The sequence below is a fragment of the Phascolarctos cinereus genome, unplaced genomic scaffold (genome assembly GCF_003287225.1).
Source record: "Phascolarctos cinereus isolate Bilbo 61053 unplaced genomic scaffold, phaCin_HiC Scaffold_5;HRSCAF=322, whole genome shotgun sequence".
In the NCBI taxonomy this organism is placed as follows: Eukaryota; Metazoa; Chordata; class Mammalia; order Diprotodontia; family Phascolarctidae; genus Phascolarctos; species Phascolarctos cinereus.
In genome coordinates, this window is record NW_027555958.1 from 476808901 (window position 1) to 476829123 (window position 20223).

Below are 20223 nucleotides of genomic sequence, written 5' to 3' on the forward strand. Positions count from 1 at the left end.
CTTTTCATGCCAGCAAACCGAACATCATACTGTGAGAAATGGACTTCGAAACTTGAGATTTGTTTTTTGCTTCTTCAGAGACCCCAGATTTCAGCAGCAAAGCCTGGACTCCTGTGCCCTGATGAGCCGCTGTGTCACCAAACAATTCGTACGCCTGTGGCCCGGTGTGTTCCTGGGTGACCACACATTGCCCGTCATCATCGGCCTCGGCTCTGAGTCTTCCTGGGCTGGCCTGGGCTCTACTGTCCTGTCCTTGGTGAGCTCAGGGGCATGTCTGTGTCCCCCTGAGGCCGCCGGCTTTGCCCTTTGTCCTCAACAGCCGCGCCAACTAAAAAGTCTTTAAAGCTGAATTCTGCACGCGGGCTCCTTATTTCTGAAACCATAAGAAAGTTCATTTCTCACTTTGGAAAAATAAGACAAAAGCAACTATTCATACCTTTTCTTTCTGACATCAGCCATTTCCTGATATAACACTCTCCCAAGTGAGTCCTCCCTTGTACCAGGAGGTAGGGAAAGGAATAAGCGTTTATTATGTACCTGCTATATGTCATGCATTATAAAGCAGTTAGTGCTTTACAATTATTGTCTCATTGGATGCTCATAACAGCCCTGGGAGGTGAGTGCTGTTATTGTCTCCATTTTACAAATGAGGCAACTGAGGCAACCAGAGGTGGAGTGACTTGCCCAGGGTCACGAGGTCAGATTTGAACTTGAGTCTTCTTGACTCTGGGCCTAGGGATCTGAGTACTATGGCACCCCCTGGCATTTCCTCTTACAGAGAAAGAACAGTTAAGCAAAACCAACTGCATCTGGCAGTGTATAGAGCATCCCAAACCCATAGGCTACCGCCTCTCCAAGAAACGAAGACCCGGGTTTTGGCTTTGTGGCTCTTTCTCTGGTTTCATTTCCATCGTTCCTCCCTCACAGATCATTTCTTCGTCCTGCTCACATCCCTGCGCGCTTGTTCTGCACATCCAAAGCTCACGTTCTCTCTGCCAGTGTCTCACAAGTCCGGGCAGCACCTTAGGAGATCAGGGCTGGGCTGGCAGGGCCCATGCCCTGTTGTCCAGGCCCAAGGTTCTCCAGCTTTGGTCCTGGGGCTCCTCCGTGTTCTGATGTTGAGGAGCCCCCTTCCTTTTGTTTATTTGGATCCTAAGCATCGACATTTATTGAATCAGAAATTACAGTGTCTCAATATCATCATCAGTATAGTTCGGACTGCCCTGGAAAGGACTCAGGGCCCTCCAGGGTCTCCAAACCTCACTCTGAGAATCTTTGGTTCGGCATCTGAAATTAGTGAATCCTGTAAACATCCCCAATTATGTGGAACCAGTGTGTGTGGAAGCACCTGAATGATTTCCGGGTCACTCAGATGAATACTGATGCCCGGATCCCTTGTGGAGGGGGAGCCTCATTGTGGCATCACAGTTACATCAAGGGAGATGGCGGTTTGAGCACAGCTGTTCAGTGCTTGAGAAGTTAAAATTCACGTCTGTTCTAATTTGGAGGTTAATAAGAGAAATCTCTTCGTTTTCTGAGATGATCTTGATTGAAAAAGGATAGAACCAGTGGTAGCTTTTATGGTGGTTTTTCCCATTTCCCAACAGATGAACTAATACTTCACCAACATTGGTTTGCTGTGTGATACTTCACTGCCTTTCTTCACTTTACTCATTCAGTCAACAAGGATTTATTAGTCACCTACAGTGTGCCAGGCACTGAGCTAAATGCTGGGGATGCTAAGAAAGGCAAAAGACAGGCCCTGCCCTTGAAGGACTCAAAATCTATGCAGATGAACGGCTTTCTTAGCGACATGAACAAAGACAGCTCAATAACAAACAGGCCCTAGGGGTTCGAAGACAAAAGTATAACATGTCCCATCCTTACATAGGGTGTGGGCCAGTGCCGGAGGTCTTGGGCCCCTTTGACAGTCTGATGAATTCTGTGGACCTTTCTGAGGACTGTGCTTCCAAATGCCTAAATGACATGTAGCGCTACATAGTAAAGACAGTTAACACAGTACCAGGCCTCAGATTGCAAAAAGCAGTTGTTGCCAAAACATGTGGTACTGCCTAAAAAGTGGACAGGCTGATGTAGCCTAGGGTTCGATAAACACAAAGATTGAAGTGACTGGGATAGGAACTCACTATTTGACAAAAACCACTGGGGAAACTGGAAAACAGTCTGACAAGAACTGGGTATAGACCAGCACTTCATACCATGTATCAAGATGAACCCCGAATGACATAAATTGGAGGAGCAGGGGAAAAATTGCCTTTCAGATGTATGGTTAGGGGAAAAGGGCCAACAAGGGATGGAGAAGATCATGAAAGAAAAATGGACAATTTGGATTATATACAATTTTAAAAGGTTTTGTACAAACAAAAGCAATGTAGCTAAAATCAGGAAGGAGACAGTTCACTGGGGGAAAATATCAAGTTTCACTGTTAAGGGTCTTATTTCCAAGATATGTAAGGAACTGATAAAAGGCTGAAAGAGTAAGAGTCATTCTCCAACTAAAATGGTCAAAGAGTATAAATAAGCATGTACTTTTCTAAGGAAAAAATACAAATTATCAATAGCCACATGAAAAAAGATGCTCTAAATTACTACTAATAAGAGACAGGCCAATCAGAGCACCTCTGAGGTTCCACCTCATATATGTGAGATGGGCAAAGCTGAATAAAAAGGAAAAGCAGACACTGATGCATTGTTGGTAGAGCTGTGAAATGGCATAGCCATTGTGGAAAGCACTTGGGAACTAGGCCCCACAAACTCTGCCCTGTGCATGCTCTTTGACCCAGATATGTAGCTACTAAACCTAGGTCCTGATGAGATCAGAGAAAGAAGAAAATGACCCATGTATCCAAATATGTACATATATGTATGTATGTACGTACGTATGTATGTATGTATGTATGTATGTATAAAATCTCTTTTTTCAGTAGCAAAGAGCTTGAAGCTAAGGGGGGGGGGGTGCCGATCAGTTGGGGAAAGGCTGAATAGCTTATGGTACACGTTGGTGACAGAACACTACTGTGCCATGAGAAATGATGAAGGGAACAATTTCAGAGGAACCTGGGAAGACTCGTATGAGCTGATACAGAGGGAAGTGACTGGAACCAGGAGAACAGTTTATTTAACAATGACACAAATCTGAAAGCTAGAAGAGCTCAGTGCAGTGGTCAACCATGATTCCAAGGACAGGTGATGGAGCTGGTCGCTGAGCAGCTAGGTACACACAAGGCAGTCTGCAAGGCCCATCACTGAAGGGCCTAGAGGGAAGGTGCTGCCTATGGGAGGTACTGGGGAGGGGGAATTTAGAAGGGCCTCTTGGAGAAGGTAGGATGTGAGCTGAGTCTCAAAAGAAGCCTGGGAGGTGAGGAAACAAGGAAAGAGGATTGTATGCATAGGGAAGAGCCTGGGGAAATGCTGTCATGAGATGAGGTAGCACCATGTATGAGGGACAGCAAAGAGGACAACGTTGCTGGAGAGAAAGGGAGCAGAGTGTAAAGAGATGGGAGAGGTGGAAGGGACCAGGGTGGCAAGGACTGTGGATGACAAACCGAGTACTTTCTATTTGATCCTGGAGGTCATTGGGAGCCACTGAGTGGTGTGCTCCGACCCACATTTTTGGAAGATCTATTTGTCCCTGAGTGGAAAATGGACTGGAATGTTCATTCATAGGCTTGGTTTGGGACCTGTTAAATTGGAGATTCTGCTGCACCCTGCAGGTGGTGCCCAGTAGTCCTCAGAGATTAGAATGTGGAGGGTGTGGAGATGGGGAGGTGTGGTTGAGAATCATTGGCATGTTCCAGAAACGACCCCATGGTCTTGAGCCCTAAATGCCGGCAGAGCACATACCCTACAAGGTCCCACCAAGCAGTGTAGTGCTGCGGGGCAGGACAGTGGCTGGATTTGGGGGCAAAAGACTCAAATCTTGGTCCTTCTGTGTACTGCCTTGTGACCTGATTTCTTAATTGACAGATCTGATGATCGTAAATGCCAACTCTGATTTTTTCTCAGTCCCCGTCCTTCTTGACCTTTTTGCAGCCTTTGAATCTGTGTGGTCACCCTCTCTCCTTGATATTCTCTTTTATCTGGGTTCTCATGATGTGATTCTGTCCTGGTTCCCCTCCTATGTCTCTGACCTCTCCTCCTCAGTCTTTGCTGGATCTTCATCCAGGACATGCCTAATACTGGTGGGTTCCCCAAGGGTTCTACACTGGCCCTTCTCTTCTCCCTCTATATTATTTCACTTATCAATCTCATCAGCTCCCATGGGTTCAATGATCATCTTTTTACAAGGACAATTACCTGATCTAGTAATCCAGTGTTTCCAGGTGCCGAGTGGATACCTTAAACTAGATGTCCTGTAGACATTGTAAACTCAACATGTTCAAAACTGTACTCGGAAAAGGTTCTGCTTCTGGGAGCCAAGATGGCGGAGTGAAAAGGTAGTTGCTCTCACTCTCCCCTATCAACCTCTGAAAACCCAGAAAATATCACCCCAGAAAAAAAAACCCTGGACATTACAGGAAAAGACACAAAGTCCTGTTATAGCAGAGGGAAAAAAAAAGGAGGGGGGGGAGCATTGTTTGAACCTTACTCTCATCAGATTTGGCTCAACAAGGGCATAATATAATCAGTTAGGTATAGAAATCTAACTTGCCCTATAGGCTGTAGGAGGGAAAAGGGGAAAGAAAAGGGAGGGGGAAAAGAAGGGAGGGAAGAAGCAGTAAGACTAAAGGGGAAGAAAAGAGAAAGGGATAATAGGAGGGGGAGAGGACTGAAGGAAGCAGTGGTCAAAAGCAAAACACTAGTGAAGGGGGAAAGGAAAAAGGAGAAAGAAAAGCATAAATGGGGGGAAAAGGATGGAGAAAAAGACACAGATAGTAATCATAACTGTGAATGTGAATGGAATGAACTCTCCCATAAAACGGAAATGGATTGCAGAATGGATTAAAAACCATAATCCTACAATATGTTGTTTACAGGAAACATATTTGAAAAAGAGTGACACATACTGGGTAAAGGTAAAAGGCTGGAGCAGAATATATTATGCTCAGCTGAAGTGAAAAAAGCAGGGGTAGCAATCCTGATCTCAGACAAAGCAAAAGCAAAAATAGATCTAATCAAAAGAGATAAGGAAGGAAACTACATCCTGCTAAAAGGCACCATAGACAATGAAGTAATATCATTACTAAACATATATGCACCAAATGGTATAGCATCCAAATTCTTACAGGAGAAGTTCAGGGAGTTACAGGAAGAAATAGACAGCAAAACTATACTAGTGGGGGACCTGAACCTCCCCCTCTCGGCACTAGATAAGTCTAACAACAAAATAAACAAGAAAGAAGTTAAGGAGGTGAATAGAACATTAGAAAAGTTAGGTATGATAGACCTCTGGAGAAAACTGAATGGGGATAGAAAGGAATATACTTTTTTCTCGGCAGTACATGGCACATACACAAAAATTGACCATGTACTAGGGCATAAAAACCTCACAATCCAATGCAGAAAGGCAGAAATATTAAATGCATCCTTTTCAGATCATGATGCAATAAAAATTATATGTAATAAAGGGCCATGGAAAGATAGACTAAAAAATAATTGGAAACTAAATAATCTAATCCTAAAAAATGATTGGGTCAAACAACAAATCATAGAAACAATCAATAATTTCATTCAAGAGAATGACAATAATGAGACAACATACCAAAACCTATGGGATGCAGCAAAAGCAGTTCTTAGGGGAAGTTTTATATCTCTAAATGCTTACATAAATAAAATAGAAAAAGAGGAGATTAATGAATTGGGCATACAACTAAAAAAACTAGAAAAAGAACAAATTAAAAATCCTCAACTAAACACCAAATTAGAAATATTGAAAACCAAAGGAAAAATTAATAAAATTGAAATTAAGAAAACTATTGAAAATAAATAAAACTAAGAGCTGGTTTTATGAAAAAACCAATAAAATAGATAAGCCTTTGGTTAATTTAATTAAAAAAAAGAAAGAATTACTAGTATCAAACCAAATTACTAGTATCAAGAATGAAAAGGGTGAAGCTACCACCAAGGAAGAGGAAATTAAAACAATAATTAGGAATTATTTTGCCCAACTATATGCCAACAAATTTGACAATCTTAGTGAAATGGATACATATTTACAAAAATATAAATTGCCCAGATTAACCAAAGAGGAAGTAAAATACTTAAATAACCCCATCTCAGAAAAAGAAATTGAACAAGCCATTGATGAACTCCCTAGGAAAAAATCTCCAGGGCCAGATGGATTTACATGAATTCTATCAAACATTTAAAGAACAATTAATTCCAATACTATATAGACTATTTGGGAAAATAGGTGAAGAAGGAGTCTTACCAAATTCTTTTTATGATACAAATATGGTGTTGATACCTAAACCAGGAAGAGTCAAAATAGAGAAAGAAAATTATAGACCAATTTCTCTAATGAATATAGATGCAAAAATTTTAAACAAAATACTAGCAAGTAGATTGCAGCAACTTATCACAAGAATAATACACTATGACCAGGTAGGATTTATACCAGGAATGCAGGGTTGGTTCAATATTAGGAAAACTATCAGCATCATTGAGCATATCAACAACAAAACCAACAGAAACCACATGATCATCTCAATAGATGCAGAAAAAGCTTTTGATAAAATACAACACCCATTCCTATTAAAAACACTAGAAAGCATAGGTATAAATGGAGTCTTCCTTAAAATAATAAATAGCATATATCTAAAACCTTCAGCAAGCATTATATGTAATGGGGACAGGCTAGAAGCATTTCCAATAAGATGGGGGTGAAACAAGGATGTCCATTATCACCACTGTTATTCAATATTGTACTGGAAACCTTAGCTTTAGCAATAAGAGAAGAAAAAGAAATTGAAGGCATTAGAATAGGCAAAGAAGAAACAAAGCTATCACTCTTTGCAGATGACATGATGATATACTTAGAGAATCCTAGAGAATCAAGTAAAAAACTACTTGAAATAATAAACAACTTTAGCAAAGTTGCAGGCTATAAAATAAACCCACATAAATCATCAGCATTTCTATATATTACCAACAAAGCCCAACAGCAAGAGATAGAAAGAGAAATCCCATTTAAACTTACTGTAGACATTATAAAATATTTAGGAGTCTACCTCCCGAAACAAACCCAGGAACTCTATGAACACAATTACAAAACACTTTTCACACAAATAAAATCAGATCTAAATAATTGGAAAAACATCAGTTGCTCATGGGTAGGCCGAGCTAATATAATAAAAATGACAATCCTACCTAAGCTAATTTACTTATTCAGTGCCATACCAATCAAACTACCAAAAAATTATTTTATAGAGTTAGAAAAAATAATAACAAGATTCATTTGGAAAAACAAAAGGTCCAGAATATCAAAGGAACTAATGAAAAGAAATGCAGGGGAAGGTGGCCTAGCAATTCCAGATCTTAAATTGTATTATAAAGCAGCAATCATCAAAACTGCTTGGTACTGGCTAAGAAATAGGGAGGTGGATCAGTGGAATAGGTTAAATATGCAAGACACAGTAGTCAATGACTATAGTAATCTATTATTTGATAAACCCAAAGACCCCAGCTTCTGGGATAAGAACCCACTCTTTGAAAAAAACTGCTGGGAAAACTGGAAAAGAGTATGGCAGAAACTAGGCATAGACCCAAATCTCACACCATATACCAAAATAAAGTCAAAATGGGTTCATGACTTAGATATAAAGGCTGATACCATAAGTAAACTGGGAGAACAAGGAATAGTTTACCTATCAGATCTATGGAGAACAGAAGAATTCATGACCAAACAGGAGATAGAGAACATTATGAAAAGCAAAATGGATAATTTTGATTACATTAAATTGAAAAGTTTTTGCACAAACAAAGCCAATGCAACTAAGACTAGAAGGAAGGTAGAAAATTGGGAAAGAATTTTTACAACCAGTGTCTCTGATAAAGGCCTCATTTCTAAAATATATAGAATTAAGACAAATTTATAAGAACACAAGCCATTCCCCAATTGATAAATGGTCAAAGGATATGAACAGACAGTTCTCAGATGAAGAAATTAAAGCCATCTATAGTCATATGAAAAAATGCTCTAAATCTTATTGATTAGAGAAATGCAAATCAAAACAACTCTGAGGTACCACATCACACCTATCAGATTGGCCAACATGACAAAACAGGAAAATGATAAATGTTGGAGAAGATGTGGGAAAATTGGAACACTAATACATTGTTGGTGGAGTTGTGAAATGATCCAACCATTTTGGAGAACAATTTGGAACTATGCCCAAAGGGCTACAAAAATGTGCATACCCTTTGATCCAGCAATAGCACTTCTAGGGCTATATCCCAAAGAGATCAAACAAATGGGAAAAGGACCCACATGTACAAAAATATTCATAGCAGCTCTTTTTGTGGTGGCAAAGAATTGGAAATTGAGAGGATGCCCATCAATTGGGGAATGGCTGAGCAAGTTGTGGTATATGAATGTAATGGAATACTATTGTGCTATAAGAAATGATGAACAGGCTGACTTCAGAAAAACCTGGAAAGACTTATATGGTCTGATGCTGAGTGAAGTGAGCAGAACCAAGAGGACTTTGTACTCAATAACAGCCACGTTATGCAATGACTAAGATTGTTAAACTGAACCCTTCTCAGCATTATGAGGATCTAAGACATCTCCAGAGGCCTCAGGATGGAAAATGCTGTCCACATCCAAAGAAAGAACTATGGAAGTCGAATCGCTATCACTTATTTTTACCTTCTGTTGAGTTTTGTTTCATCTTTCTGATGGTTCCTCGTATTGGTTTTAATTTTTACTTACAACTTCACTAATGTGAAAATATGTTTAATGGGTATGTAAATGTAAAACCTATATCAGATTGTGCACTGTCTTGGGGCGGGTGGGGGGGCAGGGGAGAAAAATTTTCAACTCAAAAGCATATGGAAGTGATTGTTGATAAATCAAAATAAATTAATAAAATTTAAAAAAAATAAAATAAAATAAAACTGTACTCAATGTCTTTCTACCAAACCTTCTCCTCTTCCTAACGTCCCTAGTACTGGTGAAAGCACCACCATCCTCCCCATTAACCATGCTCACAACCTACCTGTCTTCCTCACTCTACTCTCCAATGCCCTGCAGCCAACCAGTTATCATCTTATCACCTCTGCCTTTGCTGCATCGCTCATGTGTGCCCCCTTCTGTCCTCGGCCACTGCCAGCATCCTGGTGCAGGTCCTCAGCACTCCATGCCTGGACTATTGCATAGCCTCTCACTGGTCCAGTCCATTCTCCACTCTGTGGTCAAAGTGATCTTCCTAAGGGGCCCTCTCCTATTCAGTAAAGTGCAGTGGCTCCCTATCATCTCCAGGATCAAATCTAAAGTACTTGTCTTAGCATTCAAAGCCCTCTCAAACCTGAGTCCTTCCTCCCTTTTCGGTCTTCTTCCATTTTATTAAAACCCGTGGGTTCTGCCATCCCATTCCTGGGTCTTAGTCATTTTCTAGGTTCCATCTGGTGGTAGACCACGGGATAAATCCAGTGAGATTTATCTATGAAGGTGGAATGGTTATCACACGCTGCTTAGCCCTGATAGACTTACTGAGGGAGAACACATCTCGATATTTTACTAGGTATAAAAAGGGCCTGGGCACCTCCCTACATGTATCAGGATGTCTCTTTAAATTGGCTGACCTCCAAACTGGTGATACCCTCTGGAGACTATTTAAAAGCAGGGAGCTAGTTCAGACCCCAGGAGATGTGATTATTTGGGGGCAGAGAGGAAGCCAGATGCCTTGGGGAAGGGGGAGAGAATGATGCTTCAGCCTTCAATTGCCTTCCCCTGCCCCATCCCTACCCCCCAAGGACTCTATGGGCTTGAGGGGTCAGACTGTGTTAGTCTCCCTGTTGACCCACTGGAGTCTTAGCTGTACCTCCAGCAGAACTATGGCAATCTGCCTCAGGAGCCAGGGATAGATGGGACAGAATATGGGTAGCAGATTTAAGCATCCATGAAAATCCTAACCAAGAGCCTACACTAGATCTGAGGAGTCTTGAAAGACTCCAGCAAAAGGATTTCTGGGAACAGAATCACTTTACCTCATGTGCTCTCCAAACCTGAGCCCACTTTCCCCTGGAGTCAGCATTTGCTGGTGGGAGAGTGCTGTTGGCTTTTTTTGGGAGGGACATTCTGTTTCAACTGTTTTACTCTACAACTTTAGCGCTCCTTCCTCAAAGTGACTTGTTTGGCTGACTGATTGATGTCAACTGATAACTGCTCAAGGCACACAGCAGTGGGGGCTCAGAGCTATATGGCATTAGGAAGACCTCGGCCACTGAGAGCTAGCTTGAGAGCCAACAGAGGATATCTTCAGACCCCGACTCCTCAGCATGCCTGGGGGTGGAGCTGAGAACCTCCAGAGTCAGTACACAGGCCATATCCATGGTCAGATTTTTCTATTGCTATGCAAGGTGGAATTCTTTTCACAAGTTGTTAAATTATCAGTCATGAAGGCTGAGGAGGCCTTGGGCCTTGTACTTCTTTCTGATCAAGTGTCCATATTTCTGTATTGGCCTTGGGGTGGTGGGCTCTGAGTTTGACTATTTGTAGCAGCAGCAGCAATAGTAACAGCATACTTTAAGAAGGGGATTTTATATTCTAGTGTTAACTTCAGGTTTGTAAAATAATCTTGGAAAAAATGAGTTCTTGGAAGAAACTGAAATCAGTCAGCCAGTAATTATTTAATGAATATTCACTGTCTGAATAATTCTGTGCTTTTCACTATACCCAGATCTTTAAAAATCCCTGACCCTGAACAACCTATAATCTAAAGTTATAGACAAGGAAAATGAAATGTGCACTTCACTGTTAAGTGTAACAAACCTAGTCTTTGAAGATTTCACTGTTTATAGTCATCTGCTGGCAAACGAATAAGATTTCAATGCTTGGTTCCTATAATAGGCATCATCAGTAAATGATGTTGGAAGAGACTGCGTGGTGGAGTACAGTGGTTCCCAGACTTTTGGTCTGAAGACCCCTTTATACCCTAAAAATTATTGCGCCTTGCCAAACTTTTGTCTGTGTGGGTTCAAATTTTACTGTACTGGAAGTAAAAACATTAAAAGTAAATATTAGTAATTCATTCCTTTAAAAGGGAGAAAGGAGAAAAGCATTTATTAAGCACCGACGATGTACCAGGCATTTAAAGAAATTTAAAAAAGAAACGCATTACATGTTAACATAGTCTTATGAAAAGTACTGTACTTTCCAAAGTGAATGAGTGAGGACAGCATCATTTTGCATGTTTTTGCCAATCTCTGTAATGCTCACCTTAACAAAAGACAGCTCCATTCTCTTAACTGCCTCTGGCTTCAATATGTTATTTTGATGAAGGAAATCCAGCCTCCCACAGATAGAAAGGAAAGTGAATGAGGATTTTAATAGGCAAAGAATGTCATGGTTTCATTATGAGAAGAGCTTTGACCTTGAGGACTCCCTGAAAGAGTCTCGGGGCCACCCAGGGTCCAAGATCACATTGCAAACCTCTGGTGTAAAGAAACAATAATCATCGCTCACATTTCTGTAGGACCTGAAGGTTAGCCAAGAACTTTACAAATATACCTTCATTTTATTCTCCCAATATGCCTGGGATGTAGGTGCTTTATTATCCCCATTTAACAGATGGGGAAACCAACAGGATAAATGACTTGTCCAGGGTCACACAGCTAGTTAGTGTCTGAAGACAATCTTCTTGACTCTAGGGTCAGCTCCCTCTGTACCCTGGGGAGTTGGGCTGGGCACTGGAAAAAATCTAGGTTCAAATCACACTAACTGGGGGACAGGGAGAGAGCTTCTGTGTAAAGTGTGGCTGATGGTCAGATTTCAACACATCTCCCCAGAAGGTTGGGAGGCTCCAATCAGCTGATGCCACGGAAGGCTCTCGGGTTTTAGGGTTCTCAGCGATGATAACCCTGCTTACCACATTGGTAGAGAGCTTTGAAGTACACAAAGCAATTTGCATGCACATCACTAAACCCTCTCTCTGTCTCTCTCACTGTCTCTTTCTCTTGTTCTCTATCTCTCTGTCTCTGTCTCTCTTCATCCTCTGTCTCACTGTCTGTCTGTCTCTCTCCTCCAAGGAACTGCAGAGAGGCCCGTGTGTGAGGCACTACGGGTATTGTCACCTCCGTGTTTCAGGTGGGGAAGTCGGGGCTCAGAGAGGTGAGACGCCTGGCCCAGATCGCCCAGTTGTGGCAGAGATGAGGCTTGAACTCAGGGTGGTAGACGTGTCTCCTTCACTGTGCTTGGCAGGGCCTGGGCCTATGCTTTCACTACTGTGGGAGCCCCTCCATAAGTGCTGTTTGGCGTCTCACCCAGATCGGGTCATCACAGGGAGCTGCTGGGCCTCGGGAAAGTTAACGGACTTGCCCGGGTTCACGCAGCCCCCAAAAGCTGGCGTCAGAACTCAAACCCGAGACTCCTCCCTCACTTAGCATTACAGCACTGAGATGCCCAGGGGAGACCGCAGCTCCTTGTCCTCAGCTCCCGTCCCTTTCCCTGGGCCGTGGGCCTGCAGGCGCCTTTACTGTGACTTAGATGCCTCATTATCCTCGGGTCTGCGGACTTTGGGGGCATCCCCCCGCTAAGGATCCTGGGCCTCGATTACGAGACACTGGGAGGCTAAAGTCAACGGTTGCCAGAAGGCTTGGGGGGGGGGAAGGCACACTGCAAATGTCAGCTGTGATCCCTGCTTGTCCACTCCAAGACTGCCAGCCCTGACCTCGAGGCCCAGCCGCACTGGTTCTGGGCAACAAGACGGAGGCGCCTCAGTGGGCCAGCGTCCCCTGCGGAGAAGGACGCCCGGCGCTGGCAAGCCCCAGCGCCCCAGCCCGGGGAGCCCAGTCCCAGGGCTTCTAGTGCCATCTGCCGCTTTCTCCAGTTTCACAAGAGGCCGCTAGGTGGCAGAGCACCACACGCGGTCTCCTGGCTCCGCGCTCAGCTTCATTTTATCCCGGGCTGGTGCCGCTGGGAAGGGTTTGCGGCAGGCGGCATTTCCTTGTTAAGAGTCGCCTTTACCCGGGTGTTTGAAAGTAACGTCAGGAGCCCGGCCGCGTCCCGGCGCCCAGCCAGTCCGGGTGACGTCTTCCGGAGGCCTTGCTGCTCCTGGGCTCCAGGTCCGAATGCCGCCAGTGGTCATCTCTCCGGCCACGAGGTCAGACTGTCACCGGTGCCAGCGCTGGCCCAGAGGCATTTAGAAGTGCCCGAAGTCGGCCGGGCTCAGGGCGATGCGCTCCAGACACCAAGAAAGGAGCCACGCCGGCCCTACCCTCAAGGAGCTTACCCTGCGCCCGCGCCTCTGGGCAGCCCGCTTTAGAAGGACAAAGTAAGCGCAGGCGATTTGGAGGTGGCGCAGGAGACACTGACAGGAAGTGGGGTTGGGGGTCAGAAGCACCTCCTGTGATGTCAGAGGTGGCCTGTGCGTCACTGGGGCGATTCTTCAGCCGAATCCCGTAAACATTTACTGAGTGCCGACTGTGTGCCAGTCACTGGAGGTACAGACAGGCGCTTAAGCCCTAGCCTCGGGCTGTTGATAGTCTGTTGGCAGGATATAATATGTACCCATATGTGTATAACATTAGCATGCGTATATAAGTTACAGATAAACTATTTATAGAAATTACAAAGCAAATCAATTGCGTACAAATTATGCACAAATTACATATTGTTCATTAGATCAATATTATACTTTACTAGGTACTTTGTAACATACAGAAACATTTCATTCACCGTTTAGTGAGTGAACTGACATACTTATCTTCATCCAAAGGGATTGGTCTCAGAATCTTCTTTGAAGGCATTTGGCATTTTATGTACGTAAAAATGGTACTCTCTTTGGATTTTGTTTGAAGTAGTGTGTGCTTGTTACAGCTGAATCTTACATAAGCAGAACCATGATTTTTGTGCGTGTAAACTTTGCCTCTAGAGCGTGCCTTTTCCATTAAACTGCCCTTTGGAATCATTCTGGACACTTGTTTCGGTTTTGAGAATGTAGATGCTCCGTGGCGAGGTCATTGTCCGTAAGAAAGAAGCGGGGCAGGGCAGGGATCAAGGTATTTAATCGCTGGATATTGCCATGTGCTGGGAGTCATTGGACATAAAAAGAACATTCTCCAGTGCTTGATAGGGCTTCACTCCTAGTGACAACACTATCTTACATTTTGTGCTGCATCTGGTGCAATGATTTAGCTTGCTTACATTTCGGAGAGTACACAGACTTTGAATTGTTGCTGTCTTTGTCGATTAAAGCCGAACGAAGAGACCTTCCTACAGCGTGTTTTCCACTGAAGGCACAGATGAGGACGGTCTCTCTGTGACCAGATCCGCGGCCCGGTTGTTAGAAGCTCTGGAAAGATGGGCACAAACAGGAAAGCAAAGCCTGGAAAAGAGCGAATAGAACTGAAGGCACTCCACGCACCCCAGACATCTTTGGGCATCTTTACCATTCTGGAACTCATTCCCTCCCTGCTACTGCTCTGGGGTGAGAGACGCAGGCCCGATAAAAATAACATCTGGCTGGTCCCCGGACCCTGTGTTTTGTAACTTACGTTCATGAGACAAAAGAATGCTTTGCTTAAGCATGAACAATGATAATAAAAACTGACATTTATATCATACGTTAAGGCTAACAAAGCACTTTAATGCACATTATCTCATTCAATTCTCACCACAACCCACCAGTATTTTCACTTACTTCTATGTCTGAGGTTGGCTATTCCACCTCTTCTTTACATTTCCTCTTCTTGCATGGAATTCTCTCTTTTCCCCCTCCTAAGCTAGATATAAAGGATTTTCCAGATCTCCATAGTTTCTCTATAACAATTTCCCTGTACATAAAAACAAGGATCGATGAGAACTCCTTCAGAAATATGAGGTGGAAATGTGTGTTAAAAAGGTTACAATCTAGCCTTGTTTTTTTTGTGTTTGTTTTGGTTTTTTTTTTTTTTGCAGTCATTGTTCTCTTTCCTTTAAAAAAATAACTTCCTTTATTCTTCAAAAATACAGTTTGATTGGGTCACTTAACAATCTGTTGTTTGAAGAGACCTCTGTCCTTTCGGGGGTGAGCAAGCTAAAGAGAGAAATGAGCATATAGTTTGCATCAGTCCTCATATCATGCTTTCCTTCTATGGAAAATATGCAATCCAATTTAATTATGTAATCTGTTGTTCTCCCAGAAAAGGCTTCCAACGGGGCCAAACAGCTCTGAAGCAGGTTCTCCTCTATTTTTTTTTGAAAGGCTAATCAGAAGGATTTATGATTTCAAAATCACCAAGAGGTAATTATTCATGCCATTCAGAGAAGGAAAATTCCATTCCAAAGCCCTGGATTTTTTTTCTTTTAGCTTATTTTGTTTTGAAAAAGTGACAATTTGTTAGCTTAGCTAACTACTTATTCTTGTGAGTGGAGCATTTTTCATGGGGAATTCTTGGGTACCCAACACAAAAATAGATTTAGAATGAAGAACAATAAATGAGCCCAGAGTGGCTGTAAGAATTGGCAAATAATTCATCTTCAGAATTGAAATTTACAGTGAAAATAAAATTTGCTTCCAGAAACAAAAATTTCTACATTGACTTAGGATGAGAAAAGATACACTATGAAATATATACATATAATAATAATTATTATTATTACAAAGGAGTCTTGGCTCTGAATTTTAAGTTGTTTTAAATATATATATATATGAGAAAAACAATGTTTTCCTTTTAAAAATATCTAGTCTGTTGACATGAATATGGATTCTTTTTTTCTATCAAAGTAGAACCTAGCAATTATATTTTTTAAAAGAAACTCTTATAATTATACATTTAAAATATGAATCCTGATGCTTAACTAATTAGGTCGTAAGATTGTAATGTCACCTTGCATTAGCGATAGATTATCAAATCCTAGCAATTCATCAAATGCCCATAGAGACAGACTGGAAGAAGAAAGCCTGCCGTAATTGTGGGACTTAAATAAAATACACCTGACTACCATGCAGCATTCTTTCAATATTTGAATGTTTACTAATGCTATTTAGTAATGAAGTTTGTCATTATGGCATATTGTCATTCTACTCACAGATAATTATGGTGCCAGCAATAAGCACACAGAAACAAGCTGTTTCTGCCCCCCTCCCCAAGAATGCTCTTAAATTGAGATCAGAGCAGAATTCCAAATGAAGCTTTGAATATTTTTTGTATCTATTTAAATTTTCACCTATTTTTCTCAACATTTCCTGAAATAAATGCATTGTGCCTCATCATAAGGTGGAAATGCAGGAATAAATGCAGAGTGGATTATTTTTCTCATACTTTTAAACCAGACAAAAACTTTGATTTTTCCCATCTTTTCCTTTTCTGGTTTTTACTAGCAAGCAATTAGGCAGTATTAGGGGTTTTCCATTCCAATGGCAATATCAACTTACATTTTCATTATCAATTCCAACTGCTGATGATTGATAACTTTCCACATTTCCCCGGATATTTGCATTTTATTTTTTCATTAAAATGGAGCCTGTTTTTTAGGGAAAACTACATTATGGTGTTCCCATTAAGCCATTCTCCTGATACTCTCAGACTGGCTTCAGCCAAGGGTGTAGTTTTGAAAATATTTTTCCCCCTCTGTGGGGAAAAAAAAATCATAACAAGGTTTTGTTCCTCATCAAAACCTTTGCCCTCCCTCAGAGCGGCACTGTGCACGCTGAGCTCATTTAAACCTCATGGGCTTTGTATGGTGCTTAAGATCCTTCAGACTTCTGAAAGAACTGGCTCTGTGGGTCTACGTTCCCCCAAAGTTCACTTCCTAGAGATATCAGTGACGTTTTAGTAGGTTCAGAAATGGTTTTCATTCATAAACACTTGATCGCTGGTGTCAGTTGGACACTGAACATTTTTAGAATATCCTCACTTTCAATGTCCCCAAGTAGTTTTGCTAAAACTTCCAAGGCTCAACAATCAGAGTGATTTTCCATTATATCCATAAGTACTAGGATTTTGAGTTTCTAGTTGACCTTAATCCTCAAAGAGCCGGTCACGAAGGAAAAGTTTTCTCATGTTTGGCCTCCTCAGTGCAGTGGAGATTTTTGTGATGAGCTCTCCCCTCTCCCCACCCCACCCTAGCATCCTGTATTTATCATTACACTCTCCCCTGTATGTGCTGCCCATAAACACACAGCTACATAGCATAGGAGGAAAGAAAATCCTTCCTGGGAACCAAGAATCCCAAATTCCACCAGCTCCTCAGAGGGTTCGGCATCCTTTTCTCAACCATGCCCAAGGAGGAAGCATTACTTCCTTGTTCTCCAGCTTTGGCTGTGCATTTTGCGCATGGAATAAAGTAGTTGTTCAGTGAGCTGGTTGCATCCCAGTCAATGATAGTGTTCAGTGGACACAAAGAAGGGACATAGTGAGGAAGAAATGGGGCTCCTTGGACCTGCCTTAAACTGCTTCTGGACACAAGGGGTCATTTGAGCTTAGAGAAAACTCTGGGGGATACTTTAGAAAAATTAAGGAACATGACGTTTCCTAGAAAAGTCCTAAAAAAAACCCAACCCAGTTTTAGGGCTCTGACCACTGCTTTTTCCTCTCAGGGAACCAATTCTACGTTAAGTCTCTCACTTTGTCTCAAAAGCACACATTTGTGCAAGGTTCAGCACATTAGTCTTTGGCATCTCCTTGATGCAGTTCTCACTGCGGGCCAAGACAGAAAGGTCCAGCCCCGCTTTCTACATCTGGACACTCAGTGGATCTTAGTGAGTTCGCTTTCCTCCCAGGTTGTGGAAGCACCTCTGTGAGATCAGACTTTCCTGATACTCACAATTGGAGTCGATTCCAGGCTGCTGTGACTTGTGACTGATTCACGGGCAAGTGTGCCGAGAGGTCTGGATTGGGTCATATTATCTTCAGAACGCGAGTTTTCTCGTCTCCGACATCCTACGGTTCCCAACTCTGCCACAAGACCACGTCCGGAGAGGACCTGAGTTTCCCTCTCTCGGTGAGATCTGAAAATATTAACTCCCCTTCAGCTCACTCAAAAAACCCCAGACATTAAAGGAAGTGCTTCTGAACTATGACCCATCATCTGAGGGAAAGAAAATCTATTTTTTCAGAGCAATACTTTGCATTTTACAAGATATGGTCCTTTGAGAAATAAGTAAGACGAGATCCCAGTGATGTGAGAGATGAAAAAATAATAACATCAAGCTGTAAATCTCTTTTGGCCATCTGGAAAATGAGGCCTCCTGACACCTTGTCAGGCACCAAGTTCTAGGCGGTTCTCCCTTGCTTTTTAAACATGGTTTGGGCTTTGAAAAGCCCAACACATAGTATACTGTTTCCTATTTTTAATTCAAATTCACATAATGCATTTTGATTGCATTAGATTATTCTATAAGAGGGATTTTTTTCATACATGCAGGGAAAATAATAAAAGAGCAGGGTTTTTTTCCCCTTTTGTTAACAGATGGACAAATGGTTAAAATATCCATTGATTCACACGATGGAGGATTCCCTCTTCTCTTAATCTTCTTGTCAGAATCATGCTTCATTGTCCCCAATAGACAGAGTGGGCCTTGTGTCATCTACTGGTGAGGGGCTCACCTCAGATCTCCTTTGACCTTGTTCTATCATTTCTCTACATGAAAAGACCACTAATTTATTCCCAGTTCTTCTAATTGACCCGACTAGTTGTTGCAACCAGCAGTCCTGTTCATTTTAGAAAAGAGACAGAGAGGTAGAGAGACAGAGACAGAGAAACTGAGACAGACAGAGAAAGTGAGACAGAAACCAAGGAGGCAGATAGAGACAGAGACAGAGACAGGCAGAAATAGAGAGACAGAGAGACACCCAGACTCAAAGACAGCCAGAGACAGAGGGAGAAGCACACACACACACACACACACACACACACACACACACACACACAGACTGAGACAGAGAGACAGCCAGACACAGAGACAGACACAGAGGGAGAAACACACACATGTGTGCACGCACACACACACACACACACACACACACACACACAGGCAGACAGACAGAGTAGAGAGACAAAGAGACAGAGAGAAAGCCAGACAAAGAGCCAGACAGAGACAGAGGGAGAAACACCTACAGAGAGACAGAGGAAGAAGAGAGAATTCTAGTTTCCCCTGAATAACATTTTGAAGTATTTATAGACATATGTACCGAAGGCAGCACATAAATAGAAAGACGTTTCCTTATCTAGACTAATGGGAATTGTTGAAAAATGAAGGAAGATGGCCTCTCATGCTCTTTGCCTCTCTAGCTTTAAGAAGAATGCCTGATTTTCTTAACAGCTGATTGCTACAGTAAATCTCCCCTTATTAATTCTATGCTGGTGCATGTTTCACATGTTAATAATTGTAACATAAATGGATAAGTGGCACTTGTGCTTTTTTTATTAAAATACTTTGCATTGAGGTAGTTGGGACAAGTGGTTCAGAAACAATAAGATACTGTAGAAAGAAGGAAAAATGGGCAGGCTTCTGTTCTGGGCCAGGCTCAATATACTCCTGAGGAGCCACAGGATCTCCGGGCCTAGATCCTTAGGGAAGCAGAGGGGGGCAGTGGAAAGGGTATCAACACTGTAATCAGAGGAGCTGGGTTCATTTTCAACCCAATTTCCTACTACTTGTGTGAGCTCAGGTAAGCCATCTAACTAACCTCTGGGCCTCAGTTTCTCCATCTGCAAAACAAGAGGATTGAACTAGCTCATGCTCCTTCCACTTCTAAATCTCTGACCTTATGATTCCTTATCTGTAAAATGAAGTGTTGAGTTCAAGGATTTCTAAGGCTCCTTCAAGGCCTTATGGTCTGGAATAATCATTTTCCTGGACCCTTTGCTCAGTATATTCTAATTCTCTGTTTCTCAGAAAGAAAAAAAAAAGAAAAAGATGGGGGAGGGGGCTGGAAGATATTTCTACATCTACCTACATGTACACCATTCTCTTTTCATATTAAGTGGGCTATTCCTCTTTTAAAACAGTCCAAATCATTATGATGATTTACTATGAAAAGAAAATATTGTGTACTTGTATAGAGACACTAGCACTCCAATACACTTACTATACAGAGGTAAATCAAAATACAGAT